At 36.9% G+C, this 8,483-nt stretch overlaps 1 long non-coding RNA gene across 1 annotated transcript in view; it reads right to left on the reverse strand.

The window, feature by feature from the left end:
• Positions 1-2,059: 2,059 nt before the first annotated feature.
• LOC113481925 overlaps positions 2,060-8,483 on the reverse strand; it is a 10,098-nt gene continuing 3,674 nt past the window's right edge. The window contains exons 2-3 of the long non-coding RNA XR_003398745.1: positions 3,838-3,919; positions 2,060-2,100 (exon numbers count right to left, since the gene is read on the reverse strand). This is a non-coding gene — a long non-coding RNA (uncharacterized LOC113481925). The remainder of the gene's footprint in view (positions 2,101-3,837; positions 3,920-8,483) is intronic.

Consider the following 8,483-nt stretch of genomic DNA (forward strand, 5'->3'; position numbering starts at 1 on the left):
CTTCTGATCAAATATTCAACAACCCAGTGCATGTTGGCACAGCACCCACAAGCCTGCTGGGGATCACAAGTAATACATATGACCAGGATACCTCTACTGCCGTCCGTACGGCCACAGGCACTGGGCAGCCAGCACCCCCCACAGCTCCAGTGGCGCACAGTACAGGCATAAACTGGACTGTAAACCCGTCCTGACTTCTCTGTAGTTCGCTTGTTCCAGTGACAGATTCAGCACAAGTTATCAATATGTCACACCTGATCCCCTGCCCAACCAGTTTTTCCCTGACCTGTCTTATACATATTACAAACAGTTTTGGTCCGTTGCGGTGCAATACTGAGCAATTCAAACAGTTCCTTAATTTCCGAAGTTTAACACTGGAGTTCAATAGTCTGTTCCAAGAAATCTTCTCTGGAATTCACATGCTCTTTAATGCTTAATGAAGAGCAGATTTTCAGTGAGATTTCCTATTAGCCTGTCTCAGAGAAGGCTCTTACCATACTGCAAAGCTTCACTTTTCATTCTTCTAAAGACACTACTGCACTGGAGGCATGATACCCCAGGTTCTACCTTCACCCAAGAAAAACATTAAAGCACAGTACAGCAATTCTAATATTCTTCTCGAATTAACAGTATGCCCATTACTGAAACAAATATTTTACAAAACAAAGAAGAAACACTGAATTTTCCTTTTACAAGTCACTGCATTTGTTACATACCTCAGAACTGTTAGGATCTAAAATCAAATTTCACAACTGGAAATTAACCTGAAAAAAGTCAACTTCAACAAGTTACTTACTGTAAATTGGCTACTTTTACTGATACAGGAATGTGGGGAAGTTGAGTGGCCCATTTCAGGGTAACAACTTGATAAACATTCAACATTTTACTACGGCTTCCAATTAGAGTATTTATTGTTCCTTCTTTCACTGTTAAAGATATAAAAATAGTTTTAGGATGAAAGATTTTCAAAACCCAGTACTTTTCTTTGAGGCTTATGTCATTACACTACTTTTCCTTTTAAGCCATTACTTGTTATAAATGAATTTAATATATATTAAAGTGTCAAAAGTTATGAAAGTTACATTGACAATAAACAAGGACATATGTGAGTAATTGTGGATACAAATTTCAACCGTATACTACACAACACATGCCACAAATTTCCAAGGTTCTAGCCAGCCATGTTTGGTAATTTAAAACATGATGAACAAAGACTCATAATTGCCATGTCGGCATGCCAGGATAGGTATGACAAAATATACACTGGTTAAATATCAGCTACTTATACTCTTCATTAATTCATTGATTTATGAATACTAATTAAAATGTGTACATTAACAGAGCTTATTTATAGTATAATTTAAATCAGAATTATAAAATAATAAGATAATTAAGATCATAATGACTAAAATAATATTTTAAGTCTAAAATAAAACACAGGGTCCAAAATAGATTTTGAACATTAATATAGAATAGACATTAAGAATCTGTAGTTCTATAGTGGCATCCAACCAAGTTGCTTCCACACAATATAAGAAATTAGTTTCATATCCTAACAGTAAACTTTATTTGATTTTTTTACCTATCAGTCAATGACAGAAGTTCCTCAAACACTAGTTTATTCTTCCAAAATCTCTCATTCTTACATGTTTGTTGTTTTGGTAGCCTGGGAAAACGTGTCTACACTAGACAAGTACCTCAATTTGGTGATAAGAAAGTATCTATATAGATTGTAAAAATTTTGACACTTCACACTAAGTAACATCTTAAAATAAACCTGATTTATCCAAAGAGAGCTCCAATTCCAGATTTTTTTACACATCAACAGCTTATTCAGAAAAAAAAAAAATTATTCACTAAAAAAAAAAAAAAAAATCTTAGTTGCAAAAGTAATGTTGAGTTTTCCTTTTACAAACCTGAACAATAAGGAATGAAGCAATTTGGACTGTAATCAAGTTTTTTCATGAACTGAATTTGCCCATTATCCTTAAGGCAAAATAAGTTTCTCTCACCAAGCACAAAACCAGAAGAAACTGCCTGATTAAAGGAGACAATGCATATATCCTGTGTTTGCTCTCTGATGTTTAAAACCCAATCCACCTTCAAAAGAAAAAACATGCTCCAGAGACCAGTTGACAGCTGCATCTTAAAGACAAAACTTAAGAGAAGACTCAGAACTCATCAAGGTACAGGAATATCATTAACATTGATAGAAAAGCAAAATCAAGTTCTTTTTTGAAGGAGAGTTATCGTCTTATTCTGAAGGCAGTTGGTAACTTTCCTTACTGTGAGTAGAGCAGCAAAAGCATCCACTTTCTGAAAGAGTCATGAATTGATGGCTATATGTAGTTCACTTAAGTATATTTAAATTTTAGAAGACACATCCCATTCCAAATGGAAATGCTTTATACTTTAACTATTAAATCTTAAGAATAGAATATTAGAATCATTTATATCTGCCTCCGTACATGTCCTTAGATATTAAGGGCAAGATTAGAGAGCAAAAGGTGATAACTTCTTCTACCACTACATGTAAATGGAAAACCAGATTAAATTTTAGGCATATAAGCCAATATTCATGCTTGCAGTCACTAATGTACACCACTCAATCTGAGGAATGTTTGTGTGTATCGTAGCTTCTCTACTTTTCCAACTACATACATTGATATAATAAGCAACTACTTACAAACCCTGCCTTGCCTGTATCCTTCCATCTTTAAACAATATTACTCAGCTCCTCTGAGAAATTTCAACTAATTTACACATGCAAAAATTGCTTTTGACTGCTGCCAAGCTGTTTAAACAGAAATTCAGAATTTCTCACGTAAATAAGTATCAAAGTTCAACTGTCAGCACTTTCTGTATGAATAGTATCAATCATTTCGCTTAAAGAACATAGAATGAAGGGGTAAATATACCAGCATATCTGATATGTGAAGTGGCAAGTTCCACCTTAACAATCAAAGGGAAAAAAAAGCCAGGCTTAATAGATTTTTCTCCACGTACGCTTCTCAATTTAGATTTTAAAAACTTATTTAATTTGCAGCATATCTGATGAAGCTTGCAAATTTCTTATTCAAAACCTGTGTCTTCTCCTAATTCAAGATGTAGGATTCTGACTGACTTACAGTTCGAAAAAATTCTATGATTAGACACTGGAAGGAAGATGCTCTCCCAATATTTTACTGTCATACCTGAGATATGCTGAATCTAGCATTTTACACAGTACATTTAGCAGACAGGCAATTCTACTGCAGGACCACAGAGAATTAAATTCTATTCCTCATAACAGGAGACAGATCAAATATAAAACACTTAGTTACAGGGGCCTCCTGAAGACCATTGAAACCACAGGGTTTTGACAAAGAATGCAGGGTACTGACTGTTTATGGAAAACATTTTTCACTGCTGAATTTTCTCTGAGTACAGATGATTCCCCAAGTAGAATGAGGTTAATTTTGTAAATAAATCCAATACAAAGTCACAAATAGACTTAAATTGGAAACATGAGAAATATTTTAGGTACACCTGTATATCTCTTTTACTACAGTTTAGGTCCTGTATTACAAAGACTGCCTTAGAAATAGTTATTTCCAGTACACAGTTCTTTCTTTTTTTCTCCTCCTTAGAACAACAGTGAGTTTTAAGGCCCAACCTTCAACAACTGAGGCTCAAAGAAATCTTAATAGAAATCTACTGTAGTCTTTCCATTGCCTTTAATGGCAATTGGATTGGGTCCTTTGTCAGCAGACAGTGTTTCCATCCGTTACTTAGCACTGGTCTTTTCAACATGTATGCAATGTACCATACTAGTTATGTAAAATAAACAAGTTTTACCACAAGTTTTTTTCCAGAACTAAGTTTTGCTGTTGTTTCTCGTCTTTCATCAGCATCTATCACAAATGCCAACACCTGCTATCTGTGATAGGAACTTAAAAAAAAAAAAAAAAAAAAAAAAAGATAAAACTCATATTATGAGTATACATACACAGTAAAAGCACAGTCTAAAAGGATTGTTAGAAAGCCTAGTGCAACACATCTATCATCAGCAAAGATGTTAAGATAAATATCATGGTAGGATAACACAGCTGTAAAGGCAGAAATTAAAACAAACATTTCCATTCAGATTTTATCTGGTGTTAAATTCAACAGCTAGATATATTAGACGATAGAAATCCAGACCACAAAGAAGCAAAAAACCAACACATATTTTCAAACTGTGAAATTAGGACTCTAACAAAAAATAAACTTTTTTTCTCTTATTAAGCTTTATAAAAACCCTCCTAAACTACCCGGAAATACAGTGGGCTATATCTAATAGTTACACTCTCAAGCACATCCACTAAGTAAACTTAAGTGGTTCCAATCCAAGAGGTAACAGTAAACTGCACCAGCAGGTGACACATCTAGCAAACATGGGAGGTTTGTGGGTTCGTGGGGCTTTTACTGTTTTGTAATTGCCAACCAACCATACTAAGAAAAACTAGTAATGAAGGAATTAGAACAAAACTGCCATAAAATTTCAGCACATCCACCTGTCATTATTTACACCTATGCAATCTTCAATGTTCAGACTGTGTCCTCATTAACTCTTCGGCATCTATTTCTTTCCCGAATTTGTGCTGGTGTTCTCTCTGAAATACCCTGCTTCCCATGTATGCACATTAAGTAATCTATAAATTACTAACGTTTCCTACAAAAGTGAAATAAACAACAAAAAACCACAAAAAAATTATCCAAAAGATAGCATTCTGGAAGTCATGGAGTGCCATCAGCTCCTAAGCTCAAACGAATACGATTCTGAATGTTCCGATTCAAATCTAACACATAAAAGTACATATTTTTGTATATTGTCAGAATTACAGATTTAAAACTATAAGACCAGCAGCCTTCACATTTCAGATGCATATAGTGGTGCTCATTACTGAAAAATTTTTGTATCTAAAGTTATTTTACTTGCAGAAGTAAACTGTGTACTTGGAATAAGAAATTTAATGGTTTAATATGCATCCTATGATCTAGTTAAAAATACTAAATAAAACGTGTTTAGTACAATTATCATGTCTTTGTGTCCTCTATATGAACAAGTACACTTTCCTTTTTCAGTTTCACACATTTATAAGAGAAGTTGCAGATTCTGACCTAATAGAATCTTTTCACCATATTTTATTTATAGTCTTGGCTACCACATTATCATTTTATTAACTAACCAGGGACTAACACATAGTTTTCAAACCAAACTCCCACTGAACAGCAATATGTGTTGATGTTTAAGTACCAACTACCTGTGTACAAGTCTTTCATCACAAAAAAATGAAGCCACAGATGACCGACACAAACTTTCAATTCAGCTATAGCATCAAGTGTACAATCATTTAAATAGAAGGAAGTTTGCTTTTAAATCTTGAAACAATTCAGAATTAGCCCAGGCAATACTGCTTTCAAATGAAGGCATTGGTCAGTATGAGCTACAGGAAGACGGATAATTTGAAGTTTGGCAACTTGTTCTGCTAAAAACACTAGACAGAACTACTGCATTTTTTCATTTACTATAACAAGAAAAAAACATGTTTAATCCCATAAAAAGAACCTCTTCTCTCCTTACCATATCTATGTCCTTCACTTTAGAAGGACTACTTAACTCTATTCTAACATCCTAATAGTTCAGACACATTAGAGATTAGTACTGCAGTGTCTTGGCACTGAGGACCAATAACCAAGTGAAGAATCCCTTTAAAACGACACCTTCCTACAATAAAGACAGCACTTATGAATCAGTGATAGACTTCAGAAAAATTTTAGCTACATTGGTTGTAAAAGTCAAGAATCTAAACATAATGAAAATGCATGAGATTTTTTCTTGAAAATTAGTATTTCTTTATTCCTTACCAATATTAATTCTATTTCTTCAGAAAAACATGCATTTTCTATTAAATTACTTTTATGTGAAGCACATACATCTTCTCCTGTATTAAGAAAAAAAATACACAATATCTATAATCTGTTCATGCATTACCTAGAATCTAAAAACTATGTGATCAAGCTTAAGCAGAGAAAGAGCACTGCTTGAGAAATTCAGGTGACAGACTGGGGTAGTGTGACAAAGCATTCCCCAGAGTAGATTCCCAAGGCATAACCCATAAAAAGTCATGTTCTTATATTTTTTAATATGATTACCTCTGAAAAAATTCTTAAGGTACCTGTCAGACCATTTCTCCAGCTTGATGAAATTCCTCTGAGTGGCAGCCCTACCCTCTTTATATTAGCCACTTCCTATAATTTGGCATCATCCTTGAATTTCAGGACATGCATTCTGTCCTGTTGTCCAGGATGAAGAGGTTGAAGAAATATTGGCTCCAGTATCAGCTCCTGAGGAACATCACTCATCCTTGACTGCTAGTTAGAACTGTGGTCCACTACTACCCTGTAGCTTGACAGCTCTGCCACTCTTTCTTCCTTTTTTTTTTTTTTTTTAAAATCATGGCTAGTAGCTCTGCCCCAAACATCACCCCACCCCAATTTACTGCTAGGCACAGAGATTTTAAAAAGCCTAAGAGCAGACCTTGCCAGTTTCCGTGGAGAAAGGATGAGGCAAAGCAAGCGGTAAGTTCCTTGGCCTTTTCACACCTTTGTTAAAGTTGCCTAATGCGTTCAGTAGTGGGTCAATTTCCTGGATCTGCCTTTTACATCTGAGGTACCTGTGGAATTCCTTGTTCTTCAGACCTCTACCAGGAGAAGTTTTAACCAAGCTTATATCTTCTTGTTCCAATCCCCTGAATGCCCACAGGTTGTTTATATTCCTCCTTAGCAGTCCATATTAACTTCCATCTCATGCATTTCCTTTTTTCCATTTGAACTTGGCTGTGGCAATTGAGGCATGGACTCTCCATTGAAGTGCAAAAGGAAAGACCCTTTATTATTACAATAGCACATACTTATGCTCTCGATAAAGCTCTTACTTTATAATTAGCAAATCAGCAATTAGATAGCTATCAATCCTTTCTCCTATCAGCACCAGACCACTCTCACATGCTGTGCAGACCAATCCCATGCTCGCTCAGGCGCTGTTCACATGGTGGTAACTTCTCACAATTCAGGACTGTCCCACAGATCAGGGTTGCAGCTGTCTGTTGTTTTTCCCTGACACTTCGGCACAACTTAACAGCTTCTTCTCTGTCTTCCAAAGCCTGTTTTCCATCAAAGCCTAGCATTTTCTCAGAGGCGGTAGGGCCGTGTAGGGCTGACAGGCTGATGCCTCCTACATCTCCCCTTTGTTTTGTAGCTGCACCTGCAAGACTTGTTTGAGAGCTGTATCAGTTAAGGGTTAGACAAACTTCATACTTAAAATAATTCCACAGAAGGCTAAAAACAATACAGCAGTTACAATTACTCATTAAAAAGAGTAGGGCAATTTCACTACCCATAATAAAGGGATATGACTAAATACTACAAAAATAAACAGTAAGGAAGATAGGGAGTAGCACGCTTAATTAATGGGGTACTAACATTCAGATACACAATCGCTGGGGAACCCTGGATGCAGTTAGAATTCAGAGTGCCCTTCCTCGCAAACAGGAAATCCTATACGAAGCGTCCATCCGTAAGTGAGGCACCCAGCGTCACTGCAAGCAGGTCCAGCCTCTAAATCAACAGGCCAAAATAACTGGCAACTTTCTTTGAGCAGGAACATCTGATTTCATCCTCCTGTTGGGTTCCACCTGGAGCCTGGCCAGCACTCCAGGGGGAAAACCAAGGGAGTTTCTAATAAGGTTAAACACTTGAGCTCTTAACTCTTAATATTGCTAAACAAAGAAAGATGAATACACACATTCTTACAGCATTTCATCCTTATTAATAACTACATTCCATGTAAACTACATCTTTCACTAGTGACTAGTAAGCCTAGATATTGCATTAAGGAGTTACAATTACTGTTAGCATTTTCTCTTAAAATAATTGACAACTGTAGTGTAGTTTGTCCTGCTGCAGTAGCAAACATCACTCTGACATTCTGCTTAAATGATCAGTTGAAGAGATCACAAACTGTCAGCACAGGGGCACTTACAGCACCCACAGCTGGATCCTGAGTGCTGGCTGCCTCTCAGCCTCAGGTGTGGTTGCACACACCTTGCCGGTGACCATTGGAGATGAGACCTGTGGAGACACAAGCATAATCTCTTCCCCAGGTTATTAAAAGATATGGTCCTTCCCAGTTACTACTTTCTAGGGTTTTTTGTTAACACTTGAGCCTTGCTCTGGACTTCTTGTTGATCTGGTATCTGTGATGAGAAATGACACAATACTGGTGGCACCTGTGAGACAGGGGAAATGTTTAAAAGTTCATGACACATAATGCCTTATTTAGCCTTTCACGAGGTGTAGATTGATAGCCTCCATCTCGCCCCCCCCCCCCCCCCCCCCCCCCCCCCCCCCCCCCCCCCCCCCCCCCCCCCCCCCCCCCCCCCCCCCCCCCCCCCCCCCCC

Source organism: Athene cunicularia (genome assembly GCF_003259725.1).
Source record: "Athene cunicularia isolate RWA chromosome 6 unlocalized genomic scaffold, athCun1 chr6_part2, whole genome shotgun sequence".
Taxonomy (NCBI): domain Eukaryota; kingdom Metazoa; phylum Chordata; class Aves; order Strigiformes; family Strigidae; genus Athene; species Athene cunicularia.